The 15,247-nt window shown below is 40.7% G+C and overlaps 1 long non-coding RNA gene across 1 annotated transcript in view; it reads left to right on the plus strand.

Moving 5' to 3' along the window:
• Window positions 1-3,367: 3,367 nt before the first annotated feature.
• LOC143665292 (uncharacterized) overlaps window positions 3,368-15,247 on the plus strand; it is a 28,334-nt gene continuing 16,454 nt past the window's right edge. Inside the window, exon 1 of the long non-coding RNA XR_013166840.1 lies at window positions 3,368-3,569. This is a non-coding gene — a long non-coding RNA (uncharacterized LOC143665292). The remainder of the gene's footprint in view (window positions 3,570-15,247) is intronic.

Raw genomic sequence — 15,247 nt, forward strand, 5'->3', positions numbered from 1 at the left:
TCTGATGGAGGGTCTGGATGAACTCCACAGGAGAGGTTCGCTGGCTGAAGAAGCAGGGAAAAGACTCTCTTCCCCCTTCAAAGTCTTCAACTCATTGGATTATCTCATTGGTGGGAGACATGCCTTAGTTGACCGCAGATGTGACCAGTCACGAAATATCCTTGCAGCAGTGGTCAGGGCAGGGCTTGCCTGACCAGGCAACTTGGCATCATCACTTGGCCAAGTTGACACCAGAATCTCACCATCACAGAGTTAAATAAACATCAGTCTAAATTATAATAACAAATTAATTAATCAGCAGAGGCACAATTCTATCTGATGCTACCTTCTTTATAAAAGTTCTTTATAAAGGTTTTGTGATACATTTCATTAAAAAATGCCCATTTATCAGGTAAAACAGCACACTTCATACAGATGTTGATAGCAGTGACCCTGAAATGAGACTGACAGGATCATCCTAAAGTGAAATTTAGGAAAAACATTTTTATGGTGATCCAACATGTACCATGCCAAATACAAGGTTCCCTGCTAGTTTTTCATAATCTGCATCTGGAGTGGGGTACTGAACTTGGGGTGCATGGATGGTGTTCTAGTTTGCTAGCTGCAGGAATGCAATATACCAGAAACGGAATGGCTTTTAAAAAATGGGAATTTAATCAGATTCTAGTTTACAGGTCCAAGGTCAAGAAAATGTCCCAATTAAAACAAGTTTATAGAAATGTCCAATCTAAGGCATCTAGGGAAAGACACCTTGGTTCAAGAAGACCAGTGAAGTTCAGGGTTTCTCTCTCAAGTAAGAAGGCACATGGTGAACACAGTCAGAGTTTCTCTCTCATCTGGAAAGGCACACAGTGAACATGGTCAGGTTCCTCTCTCATCTGGAAGAGCACATGGTGAACACGGCATCATCCGCTAGCCAAAGGGGAGTGTCTTCTGCAATGAGTGATGCTTAATCTAATCACTGAAAGCCTTTTAAGGAGGATTCAGAAGAGGCTCTCTTCCTGCTTTGGCTGGCAAGCCTCTCCTGTGGAGTTGGTCCAGACCCTCCATTGGAATCGTAGGCATCACAGTCTGCCCTGCGGATTTTGGACTCTGCGTTCCTGCGGTCGTGAGAGACACTTTTGTAAATTTTATATTTGTGAGTGTTTCCTGTTGATTCCGTTTCTCTAGAGAACCCTAACTAATACAGATGGGTTCAGGGAGTTCTCTGTGAATAGTCTGAAGTGGCAAACAACATTTTGAGGATTGGGAGAGAGAATCCACAATATTGCTGCCCAATAGAAACATGATGAATATAATGCTAGCCCCATGTGAAATTTTCAGGTTTCCAAAATGTTGCATTTTTGAATAGCCACATTAAGTAAGAACAAAAACAAAACAGTTGAAATTAATGATATTTACCCAATATGTCCCATATTATCATTTCAACAAGTAATAAATACTAAAAATTAGTAATGAGATTATCCACACAGTTTTTTCACACTACTTCTTCAAAATTTGGGGTGTATTTTACACTTACAGCACATCTCAACTCGGAAGTGCTCAATAGTCACAGGTGGCTAGTGGCTCTCGTGTTAGACTGCACAGGTCTTTAACTTTTATCACTTTCTTTAAGAATCAGTGGTCAGAGGAATGGATGGAGTTTTTGACATCCTACATATTATTTCTTTTCTGCTAAACTAACACTTTTCAAAAAACAAAAAGAAATCTTCCTTTTCTGTTTCCACTGGCAGTTCATCATGGTTGACAAAAAATAATAAAAGTCAGATATGAACGTGGCTAGAAATTTTCACATCGTAGAGAAATTTTCAGTAGTTTCCAGCTCACTTCCAGGAAACATTTTCTGTGAATGCATGATCACTGATAGCTACATAATGAAGAGTGTTTTATTTACATAATACTAGTCACACTGCCCTGTACATTGCTCAGTTAATAATATTATCCGGGAGTATTTTCCATATTAGAATATAACACATCACTTCATCTTGCATGTGATGATATAGATGCTGATAATTTTTTAAATCAATCTCATTTTGATGGTCAGTTAAATTTGTTTCCATCAATTTTTTATGCATTACAGACATTCCTCCAAATTATTTATCACTGTTCACATGTTCGTTCATGTCCTTTCCCAGCTGGTGAATTTTTGCAAGGGACTCATAGGAAGTATGTTTTTAATTTTGATCAATTTGCCAAATTTCTCCAAAATTTTTTATGCTCACCAATAAGTATAATATCTGTCACTTTACTACACGAAATACTAAGCATTAAATTTCTTTCACTTTGCAAGTCTTATAAGTAAAATAAGTATCTCAGTTTTGTTTTGATTTATATTTTTTGTAATTTTCAGGGTGATTTTGAAAACATTTTGGCCATTAGCTTTTATGTCTCTGTTGACAGGCTGATTAGATAGTTTGACTATGTGTCTATTGTTTCTGTATTTTTTCTGAGCCCCTTTTCCGCACATGTGGGTTAATTTTTTTCCTTTTGTTATTTGTTCTTTTATTTATAATTTTTTGGCCCTATTTAAATTTTACATTATCATATAGTCGAATTCATCAATATTTATACTTTCTTTCACTTACATTTTGTTATACATTCTTTTTTTAGCAGAGGTTCAGTTGGATATTTTTCAGATGTTTTTATTATAGGAGAATAAAACAAAAAGGTTCACAGTAGAAATTTGAAAGAGGTAGAAAAAGTGATATAAGAAAAAAAGCAAGTACCTTTTTCCCTTCTCAGCTTCAAATCCATCAATTCTACTATTAGAAGAAAAGCCCTGTTTTATTGTGTCTAGTTTTTAATGTAACTATCTAGCCTTGACAGACTTCCTACGTTGAAAAGGAGGTGTGGTAGAATGATATTGCTGAGGTATTAATGTATGCTTGGTAGCTAAGATTATTCATGTATTGATTTAATTAACATATGCTAGAGGATTAATGTTTTTGCCCCTATCCTCACCCACACAGCCAGGGTTTTCCCTGCTTACCCTGACTAGATAAGGGTCCCACAGGCTGGGAGTGATGGTAACCAAGAGGAGAAACACTGTTGTGTGTCTCTGTGGGGCGGCCCTGGACCAGCCCCTTCAGAAAGAGAAAACTCCAGCGCAGAGAGGATCTGTCTTTTCTTCCCGGGGGTCCCAGGAAAGTGATGAAAGTCTGACATTCTCTCACCCTTCGTCCCGGTGTGAGAATCAAAGGAGAAGGACTCTCAGCGTGGCAGTGAAGGCAGAGAGGGTCTGAGACAGTCCCCTGAGTTCTCACAACCCAGAACGGCCAGGAGAAGCGCTGGGGGAAGCATCCGGGAGAGCTTCCGGGGCAGCATCCAGGAGAGCTTCCGGGGCAGCATGCGCGCTTATCCAGGAGAACTTAAGAAGTATCTCGTGGTCGGGTAGATTAGGCTATGCCTCTCATCGGGAAGTGGGGAGCCTAAGAGCAGACGTCAGCACGGTCCCCACATCATAGGCCAGATGGGAACTCAGCTGCCTCCGTGGATGCCAGCGAGACTGGTTGCTGACAACTGGCGACTCCTAGGAAGAAGGAAATAGCAGAGGGTGCCAGCATGGACAGGTGACAACTTTGGGCCAGATGGACCCCCTTCGCGTCCAGATGTTCTGTTAGTCTCCCCCAGCTACCCCAAGGCAAAGTGGGGAGGGAATAAAACCCTGAATGGATTGAATTTACCTGGAATTGACTCGTTTCCGGTTCTCCCATCAAGTAGAATGAGGGCTCAAGACAGAAATTAGAATCAGTAACAGAAAATGTATTTTTACATTTTTGCATAACTGCGGTTTGTGGGCTGAAATTTTAGAGCCATTATGAAGGAAGGACTGAACAGAGACATCACTTAAAGCCCTTGATAAAACATGATCAGAAATGTTTACCATCCTGGGGGTAAAAAAAAAAGTTCAATCTAAAAAGGGAGTATAAACTGTTGAAAGTTTATGGACAGAAGGAAAGCAGTAGGAATATTTCCCTTTGCTGTGTAGTTGGGAGTTTTGGTGATGCTTCTAGTAGTTGACAGAAAAATGTAGGACAAAATCAAGGTGACGCACAACAGACTTAACTTGATGCCCTAAAAGGCACAGATCTGTAATTTTCATTCAAGATTCATATTATTACAGTGAATCAACAGGAGGAAAGAGGTATCTGTAAATCCCTAATGTTCTGGTAGTTTCCATCTCTGCTTCAGAGATCCAGATAATCAAACTCAACAGCATATAAGATTTAGAAACAGGAAGGGGTGACCATACCTCTTAACCTGAGACAAATATATTCATTAAAAGCAGAGTTTCATTAAATGTGCACTAGAAACATCTGCTGAACTTCTAAAACTATTACATTCTGGTACCATCTCATCCTCAAGATTCTGGCATACTCAGTCTTAAATTAGATTGCAATAATGGAATAGTAGAGAACCAGGGAGAGCAGGAAACTTACTGTGCATTGTTATGCACTATTAGCTTGAATCCTCCTATAGAAAATACTACCAGTTGTCTTCTTATATGAATGAGTCCATTCTTTTTTTTTGCATGGGCAGGCACCAGGAATCAAACCCATGTCTACGGCACAGCTGGTGAGAACTCTGCCTGCTGAGCCACTGTGGCCCGCCCTCCATTCAATTTTTAGGTGGGTACATGGCCTCCTAAAATAAAGGCTGTATTTTCAATTGCTTTTTGCAGTGAGTTCGGGACTTTTGATTAAGTTATCCTGTATCCTCTTTCTTTTTCACTGAGAAATTAGGATGTGTTTGGCTAGAAGTAGCAGAAAATCCAGTTCATGCTGGTTTAAACAATAGGGGTTCATTTTTCTTTGATCACAGTAAGTCTGGATTTTAGCAGTCCATGGCTTAAACAGCAGCTCAAAGATGTCATCAAGTCCCAGGCTCTTCCTGTATTTCTACTTTGTCATTCTTAGCATAGTTGGCTTCTCACATCGTGGTAACATAATGGCTGTCAAATCTCCAAGTAGGAAGAAGACAGGAGGGATGGCTCCAGCTGTATCTATCCCCATCATTATTAGGGAAAGAGGAAGCTTTCATAGAACTCCCCTAGCAGCCTTCAACATATATCTCATTGGCTAGAACGGTGACCGATGGCCATCCTCAGTCACAAGAAAAGCTGTAAGTGAGTATTTACATCTTCTATCTTCTATACTGGAAAAAGGCAAGGGAAAAGGGAGGCAGGGATGGGTGCTGAGTCAGCCCTTAACAGCAGTGCCCATCATATTCATGCACCACATCTAATCAATCATCATTTCTGCTCATTCCACCTCTTGTAATAGATCTCAACTCTCCACTGCTACTTTCCTATTTCAAAACCATATCATCAACTGCTTCCACTTTTGCAAAAAAATACCCTACAAAGTGGTCATTATCTATAATGTACATTTGTTGAAGCATTAGAATGTTCAGTCCTGCTAAAAAAAAAAACAGGGTGATAGAAGTCATAAAAAGTATGAAGCATTGATAGTAAGTGAATTAAGAGCTTATGCAATATAGGAAAAACTTATAGGATGCATTAAGTATAGATAGTGATTAAGCAAGTAGCAAGTTGAAACATATGCAGAATTTATAAGATGTGTTAAATATAGATAATAAGTTACTAACCTATAAGACATACCAAGGATAGATAGAATAAATAGAATATAATGTAACAAACAAGAGTGTGGTTTACAGACAGAAAGGGATGGTCGTACTATCTCTGGGGTGACAGACATGTCATCCCTAAATCTGCCACCCAGAGGCAGTATGATACCCTGTTGCTCCCTCCATGTGTGTTGTGCCTAAGAATGGCACATAAATCCCAAAGCTGATCCATGGGCTACTTGGAAAGCTATGGCAGTGGCCAACTATACTTGCTTCTGTGTTCCCCTAACAGAGCAACTGTGTGTCTTAGGCCTCGGGCACCTCTGACTACAGGCCCCCTTGCTCCAATCTCAGCGCTGGTGATGAACAACCACCAGTGGGGAAAGCTGATGCAGGTGAGAGAGAGAGGGGGAGAGGGAGAAGGCGACGAAGAGAGGAAGGGGAAGGAAGAGGAAGAGGAGGAGAGGAGAGGGAGGTGGAGAAGGAGGAGGAAGTGAAGGAGGAAGAGAGGAGAGAACATATGAACAAGACACAGGTAGCTTGATCCCTTTACCTGCTTGCACCCTATCCTAAGCATGCTAATGTACTCTGTTTCTTTCCCCTTGCTTCTCATTGTGTGTTTTGAATGGATTTAATTCAATGATTTGAGCATTTTAATTTGGGATGTGAGCTTTCCTGTTCTGTGATCTCTGGGATTGCTCTCATGCTTGCTTGTCTTGAAGCTACATTGCATAAGGTAATTTCCCACACTACACTGTTCCTCTGCTCTCCCACTTCAATCCACCCTCTACATGCTGCCATGAAAGTGCTGTTTTAAAATTACAAATTGGATTAGGGCTAACCCCCTGTTTAAAACCTTTCAACATTTCATCGTTGCCAACAGGGTTACATCAACCTCTCTATCTTGGTGTTGAAAGTTGGGATCTCTGAGAGGCGGGCTCTGGCATGCAGACTAACATGCAGGAAGCGTATCAGGCAGTGCTCTTGGGAGTCTTTTTATCTTGCACACACAGCCCCCCACCCCCACCCCTCTGCACAATGTTGATGAGTTGTTAGTTGACAGCTGCCCCTGGAGAAGGGGGTGTGGCCTTGCGTAAGGCAGCTCTCTGCAGCTGAGGGCAATTCTCGGAGACCAGCAGCTATGGAGTAAATCCTCCTGTCCTAGAGCTGGAGTCTGCGAAGCATGGCCCAGAATCTACCACGCATGGTCCAATGAGACTTATGGGACTAGCCCCGCCTATCTCTACATTTTTATCTTTTGCTTTTTCCTACATTAAATGCAGAACAGCCACACAGACTTAGCAGACATTGCCTGCACATCCCGTGCTCTTTCTTCTTCATGCCTTTGTGCACATGGCTCCTCTTTCCTGGAATGTCCCCTCTGCCCACTGCTCCCACCCTCATGCCAATCCAGACTCATACTTCTTAGATCACATCTCTTATTTGCAGCACTCATTCCACCTGCAGGTTAGGCTTCAATTCCTGCTCTCAGCCTGAAGCTCTGAACTGGCTGGGTGGTGGGAAAAGGAGGCTGCAGGCACAGGTGATGAGTGCTTAGAAAGAGGGAGGAAATATTGCTCCACATTCTAAAATGTCTTAACTCTCTAAACATCCTCCTTCTTTCCTACACTCCCCCACCACTCCAAATCCAGTGATGTGAAACCTGGATTTATTTTGCAACAGAAAGCTGTACACTATAACTCTAAATTGTGCTTTAAAATTTTAAAAGTAGGCTAAATTGGAGAACACAGGGGGAGCATTTTGAAGATGCCCTGCCACTGAATTTGTTTTATGCCACAGCAATTTTGCTGCCTGGATGCTTCCTGCTGAAAGTAAAGAGAGTGTGCTGAAATGCCACCACTGTAAACAAAATTAGATCTGGCAAAAGCATTCTCTTGCTCTCTCTTTCTTTCTCTCTCTGTTTCTCTCTCCCTCTCTCTCTGTTTCACAGACAGACTTGCCTTGTAAGCTGCTTGTAACAGTGTTATTTGACAGGCATAGTGCTAGGAAACAAGAGGCTACAAAAATAAGAATTGAAAGGGGTGAATTCTTCAACACAAGCTTGCAAAAATGCTAGCATTGTTTGGAACTTTAGAAACCACTTAGTCCAGTTTCCAAAATTGTGGTGTGGAAACTGAGGCCCAGGAAGTTTAAGTAACTTATCCACACAGTTTTTGAGGGTAGCCTGAGCTACAATTCAGATTTCTTAGTTCCTAGCCCAGCTTTTACTCCACTACATTGTATTCAAGTTCATTATTTCACATCACTGTTTTTATTTTTGCCATGGTGCATTGCAGAGGATCACATGTAATTCTCATGATTAAAAAAACTCTAACTGTATATGGAATGGCTTCCATCACTCAAAGCAACAGTTAACAAATTCACTAATTAGGCTTCTGTTTTCATTTCTTTCCTCAAGGCTAGTTACTTGTTTAATTAAGACATTTTGCCTTGACCATAATGCAATCACATAAATATTTGATAAATCTTGCTTTTGTGCAATAAGGGTACACATATTTATGAAGTGCTTTCATTAAAACTTATGAAAACTAAACAACTAATTTGCTTTGAGATGATTAAAGTATAAACAGGAGCAAATTAATACATTTTAGAATTATTCTCTATTGGATACATTAATTCATGCAAACATAAAAAATCATAAGAAAGTTGAATTATTTGTGGAGATCATGATTTAGTACTTCTTCATGCTTTTATTTTTTAAAGTCTCCAACATGCTATTGCATTAAAACAATTTGTTTGGCATTTAATACTCCTTTCTACACATATGAAACTTTTTCCTCCCCACAGCTCAAAGTTCTACATACATATAAAGACAGTAATCCCCACTGCATATAAAGCTAGAGAGAGGACATAGCATATATAATCCTCTTGATACAAAAAGCTGAGAGGCTGGTTGGAAAATCCAGTCTGCAACTGATGTGCACGTTAAATGCATTATCAGAGTATTTGCGCACTGGTTGGAAATTGTTGTGGCTATTGGCTCTGTCTGGTCAGTTATTTACTTCTGGGCATCTTTTCAATTAAGAAAAGAGGAAATAAGAACAACATAGTATATTGCTGAGTTTAAAAAATAAAATTGCAAACTATAGATTAATGTAGGCTCAATTTACTTTGGGTATTCCTGACTGCAGTTAAAAGAATAGCAGAAGAATTGAATTTGTGGAATAAACAAATAAATAATAACAATAATGATATAATTTACTGAGTTCCTCCTTTGCATCAGATATAGTGCTGAGCATTCTGCAGACGTTTTTCTAATCCTTATAACCACCTTGCAAGATCGAATAATTCTCCCTGTTTTACAAATCAGGAAGGTGCAATTATAAGGGTTGAAAGTGTATCATCCCAAGCGGTGGAGCTGGTTAACAGGATGAGGCCAGATTTACTGCTCAGAAATATTTCTTCCTCTCCCATCTAATTATTTACCCTGTACCACATTTTTTTCTTTATTCATTCCACAAATGTTTATTGAATACATGCCATGCCAGGCAAGCACCAAACATTGAATATCAGGTCTTGAACAAAGCAGAATTCTTGCCTTCACCAAACTTATTTTGGCCAAAGCCTGAATTTCTACAAGGAAGCAGTAAAAAACAAACATAGAATTAGGTGTGAGGTTGTTACCAGACGAAGGCCATGGATTCTTCTGCCCGATGCACTCAATAACCAATTCCGGAGACATTGGGGTTTCAAAGAGAGAAAGAATTTATTAATAGGTGACTAGTAGGACAGCAGATGGCCTAACGGTCCAAAACTTGATCTCCCCGAGTTTAGGGAGTTCATGTATTTTAAGAATTTTAGCATGGGGAAATGTGGACATTTCCAATAGCAAGTTCGAAGCAGAAAAGGAACAGTGTTATTATCATTTCAATAGGAGAGGGTAAATTGACAGGAGGAGAGGCAGAGCTATCACTTCAGTACTTAAGGGTATAAGCCAAAAGAAAGGGAAACAAGTTATCTTTTAATAGTAGAGTCTAGCTGACACAATTTACAGATGTCCAGAGCTGAAGCTAGTTAGTGGCTGACTTCAAATTCTTCATTAGCATCAGGGCCTTTGCCCTCCAAGAAGATGACCAGATAGATGGGTATCAGCCCTTACAGTCACAAAGGCACAAGATAAGGGCTTTTTACAATCATTTCAGATATCAGGGCTGCTGGATTACAATTGAGGGATTTCAGGTTTTTCCCTCTGTCTACTCCAAATCCCAGAAAGCAAAAAGGAATATGATTCAGTAATCAAAATCATCCCTTAAATCCTTATTTCTCAGTTACAAGGTGATATACCTGGGAAAAGAAAATTTTAAAGGCACAAATAAAAGATGGAGACAGTCTAACCATATACTGATTTCAGTTAGGATGATTCCATCTTCCAATTCTTAGTGATTTTATTTTGCTCCTATTTGTATAACCCCAGCACCAAGTGCCTTATTACGGGAAGGAGGGGTAAAACAATTTCACAAAATGGCGTGACTGTTAGCCAGTCATGTATAATACCAAACCTTGGGGAATGCTTGAGGTTTAGGTGAAATATTGCAATCTATACACGGGGTGGTGGAGAGTAGGTAATAGCTTAGTGGTCAGCTCTGTGTGTCCCGGTGTTTCATCCACCTGGCTCCCAAGCTACTTTCCTTGTTAGTTGACAGAGCTGCCTCAGTCCCTTCTCTCCATGACCCCTGACTATGTTGATATGGACGCATAATTTCCATTGCAAGAAGGTTCAAGACAGCCCTTTGCTTGGAAGGGGAACCTGGGGTGCTTGTTTGGAAGCTATGCAAGCATACTCTTTCTACTTACAATGATGGTGTTAGGAGCAGATGAGAACATAGGAAGCTCTTCCTGATGCTACCCCAAGCACTCCTGGCCTTGCCACAGGATGGTGGGGTTTCTCAGACAAATTAGCCCTTCACCCAAAGAGATAGCACCCCATTACTCATTTCTTCTTGATGTCTCTGCAGTTCCCATCTCCCACCTACCCACACTTTGCCCGAGGGAAAGTTGGGGGCTCTTTTTCAGAAATACTGAATATTATTAAGTCTATCTTGAGAACTATTGCCAGAGTCCCTGAAAAGGGAAGATTTTTGTCCTACCAGCTCCCCAGAGGTTGAGAGATTATTATGTATCATCAGGGTAGACTTGGCCCCAACCTCCACCTGCACTTTATAATCTGGAAGTAATCCTACCTTCCCTCCTTGAATTAAGGAGAACTCATCTTGTGGTTTCTATTTCTTTCTTACTTGTGTCAAGACCTACTCTCCAGTTTATAGTGTGGATCCACACATGGGTGGGAGAGTTTTTTCTTTGTCTCATTGTTTTGCCAAACCCCTCATAACCTTACTAGTTTCACCTCCAAAACATCACTTCTAGATTTTTGCCACTCTTGCACAAAATCCTTTTCTTCATAATTGTTTGGTTAATAATTTTTACCAAAACCCTCTTCTGAATTTATTAGCATCTTCTGTGTGTTAAAGAAAATTTTTTAGATGTTCAGTTATGATCCCATGTCAAAATTTATTATCTTGATGCAAGTAGGCTGAATCATAGATGACAGAGATGGTAGAATCATTCTTGTTAGAACCATTTTATAGGCAAAGAGAATGGTTAAGTAATCATTATTAGACTAGGTAAAAAAGGAAAGAAGGCATGCTTAAAGGTCACTAGATGATTTTCTGACAGTCAGTTTGGATGGGTGGGTGGCTGGTTTCCCAGTACAAGGTTGAATTCCCTTTAGGTTTATTAGCAAATTTGCCTAAGCATTTTATCCAGGATGCTGTTTTTTCCCAGAAAGGTTGAGAATTCTATTTCACGGAAAAGGTTCTGTCCCAGAGTGGGTTTGGGACAATTTTTCTTTTACATCTCAGATCACCAAACTGTGCTTTCTGCTCTGATCATAAATTCCCTCTTTCTAACTTGCTTGCTTAAATACTCCCTTTACAATCAATGTTTCAAACAGCCAGATCTCTAATCCATTGACCCTTCTACTTTCTTGCAATAATAATATTTAACATTTATGGAGTACTTAATATGTATTCAGCTCCATTGTATGTATTATTTTATTTAATCCCCACCATCAGTCTATGAGATAGGTATTATTATCCCCAAGTTACAGACAAGGAAACAGACAAAGAGATCTGATATTTACAGACAAAGTCACACAGTAGGCAGTCTGACTCCAGACTCCATACTCTTTTTGGGGTGGGGTGCATGGTCTGGGAATCAAACCTGGGTCTCCCACATGGAAGGTGGGCATTCTAACCACTGAACTATCCATGCACCCCTTGGACTCTATACTCTTTTTTTTGGACCCTATGCTCTTAACCATAATCTTATACTGTCTCTCTATGGGGCCAACCTTTCAATCCAGTCTTTCTTTTTTCATTCTGTCTGTATCTACCTTAGATACCCTGGCCTGCCATTTTAATAACCTATTGGAAAAACCCTATAATCCCTTGCCCCTATGTTTATACCCCTATAAACATAGGACATATCCCCACATCGGGGTTGGTGTTAAGAAGAACTCAAGCAGTCATTGTGCTCTGGTCTTAGCAGAAGAGGGTGGTAGAAAAAGGCCACACAAGTGAGTAGATTGGCCCTACTCTATAGCCATGACCATCAACCTCAAATGGGCCTTCAGTACTGCCTGGTAGTCCTACTTTACTTTGTGGGTCAGCTCACTCTTCCACTCTCTATAATGGTTATTTCACATCTTTATTCATCCCCAAACCCTTCACCATCCCCCTACCTATCCCCTGCTATCATCCCTCATACTCTCAACCTTCTTGCCTCCTCTTTTACAGAGGAGTGTATGTATTAAACTCAACTACCTTCTCTTCCTACATACCAGCCCCTATTCACTTTAAGATTTTGTTGCTACGTTTAATAGCATGTTCCATAAAATTCTGTAGACTTTCTAGGTATGTGGATCTTCCCTGAGGGTGGAAGGAAGTACTCCTAACCTTTTTGTTTCCTGCTCATTGAAATACTTCCCATGGCGACTAACTCTAATAGGCAATGAACCAAAGTGCCTTTGTTCTCTTTTACTGATCCCAGAGGTTTTCCCTATTATCCACTGATGTCAATTGGGGGGCCTGAGTGTGAGCTTATATTGAGGGTACTCTTGGGAGTAGTTATATTTTGTGTTTAATAGTGAATACCTATTTAACAGAGAGGCTCAATATCACTTTAATTTATTAAAATTTTTAGTATTTAGATATCAGAGATACACATAAGGAATGTATGTATGGAGTTCCACTTCAAGTGTGGCTCTTAACACATCTTTACTCTGTGTATTTACTTGTGCCAAAGTGAATGGTTAGGGCAGCCCTGGCTGATTATAATTATAGTAGTCCTGGTTACTTCAGGCTCAGCAACAGAGATGCTGATCTGAACTCTGTCACTGTGATCCACCCCTAGACAGCTCGTGTACACCACCCCTTACAGGGCCTGGTGGGCTCTGACATCAACCTGAATCTTTTTCTTACCCCATCTGTATTAGGTTTCTCTTGAGAAACAGAACCAACAGGAAATTTCTGTAAATACAAGATTTATAAAAGTGTCTCATGCAACCATGAGAATATAAGAGTCCAAAATCTGTAGGGGAAGCTGTGAGCTAGCAGCTCCATTGAAGTCCCCAGGAGAGGTTGACTGGCTGAAATGGAAAGAGATATTTTCTTTCTTGAATTCTCCTTGAAAGCCTTTGGGTGATTAGATGAAATATCACTCATGGCAGAAGACACTCTCCTTAGCCAGCTGCAGTTGTAATCAGCCAGGGATGCAACCAAACATGCTCATGATTTAAGTCTATGAAATGTCCTCACAGCCACAGATGGGCCAGTGTTTTTACTTGACCAGCCAACTGGGCATCATCATGTGTCCAATTGACACATGAACCTGACCATGACACTATCCCAGCATTCCACTTGTTTTCAGTGTCAAGGAATGCTTTGTGATGAGGTTGCCATTTACCTTCATACGTAAATCCTCTCCAGGCTGCATCAAAGAGAGAATGTCCTAAAGGGAACCACCTGGGATCCCTCCATGGTAAGGTATAGAGATCCTCCATCCCCATGCTGCCCTCTGGTTGGTACCCATTCTTCAATCTCTTTTTGCTGGTGCTGTTACAACTTTCTACAACTCTCCTTTATTTCTTTCTCAGAGACATTTTCTTCCATGTTCAATCTACATTTCCAATTCCCCCCGTAGCACCTGCTCTGTTGTCCCCACCCCTTCAGCCTCATGCTATCTGCAAATTACTTGAACTTTTGCTACCTGATGATACACAAAGTGGACTACTCTGTATTTCTACCTTAGACCATTCTTCTTGGGTTCCCAAATGGCTCTTGCCAAATCTGGGTCCCTCTTGCAAACTCTGAAAAATTGTTTGTGGATCTTCCTTCCTCTTCAGAAATAATCTAATGTGTGAAAAATCTTTATGACTGGGAATTTGAGGGTTCACACAGGCCCTCGGATAGCACAGGCAAGGCTGTAGCATCTCCTGCAGGAGGCCTCTGGGAGCCAGTGGGGAGACATACTGCGCCTTGCCTAGTATTACTAGAATAAACGAGGCCACATGTAACAGACTTTACTCAACAGAGACAAAGATTCGCTCACCTTTACTCCTTAATTAATTCTGGCACCCATCCCTAAATTTCTCCAGGGGAAAATATTCCTCGGTGACAGAGCCTGTTAGAATGCTAGCAGGAAATTACTGCGACTCCATATGCGCACAGCTCCATTTTGTGTCTCAAGCTTACATAAGCTTTCAACTGAAACTCCTTTTTCTTAGAAAAGAAAACTGCCTTTGTTCCCCAGGCTGTATTGTTTCATTGTTTCTATTTATACATGTATTTGAGCCTGGGACTTATAAATAAGATTATGGTCTAGACAGGAGGAGAAGGAAGTAAAATAACCAGTATTAGGAATATCTTATGATGCCAGGAGCAGAATTGATGTAGTGATAAGGAGACTGAGCAGTAATTAATCAATGAAAGGATTACATTCCCAAGGAAAGGACAGAAGGCAATTTTGAAGTATAGGTGGGCAGAGAGGATACGAGGCCTGATTTTTGTTAGTATAGTGGTTCTCAAACTGTGGGCCATGGACCAGCATCATTAGCATCACCTGAGATCTCATTAGAAATGCAAATTCCCAGGCTCCATAGGGCAGTCAAGAATTGGGGCTGGGGATGAGCAACCTGTGTTTTAGCAAACTGTACAGGTGATTTTGATATATGTTAAAGTTTGAGAACCAGTGGGACAAACCTCTTATGCTAATGGAAGAATATCTAATTCAGGACAAGCAATGTAGGAGAGAGCTGGGGCAAGGAAATCAGGGGTCATGTGTTGACTTGTGTGAATTTGTGTTCCAGTTGGGTTACCATCCCAACCAGGTCTCCTGACCAAAGCTGGGAAGAACCTCTTGGAATAGAGGCCCAGGGGCCCCTGCTGACTCTTTTAAAATTCAAAGGAGTCTTCAGAGCTGAGCTGCTAAAGATTTTGTAGCCAAATTAATTAGTCTCTAGGAATTTCCCGTAAATGTGAAAGGGCTGGGTTGGAAACTAGCAACCGATTGCCCTGGTGAAGTAGGAATAAAAAGGGCTAACAGTGCTGCTGAAATACCACAAAAGTCCTTCCTCCCCAAGAGG

Source organism: Tamandua tetradactyla, chromosome 21, assembly GCF_023851605.1.
Source record: "Tamandua tetradactyla isolate mTamTet1 chromosome 21, mTamTet1.pri, whole genome shotgun sequence".
Lineage (NCBI taxonomy): Eukaryota > Metazoa > Chordata > Mammalia > Pilosa > Myrmecophagidae > Tamandua > Tamandua tetradactyla.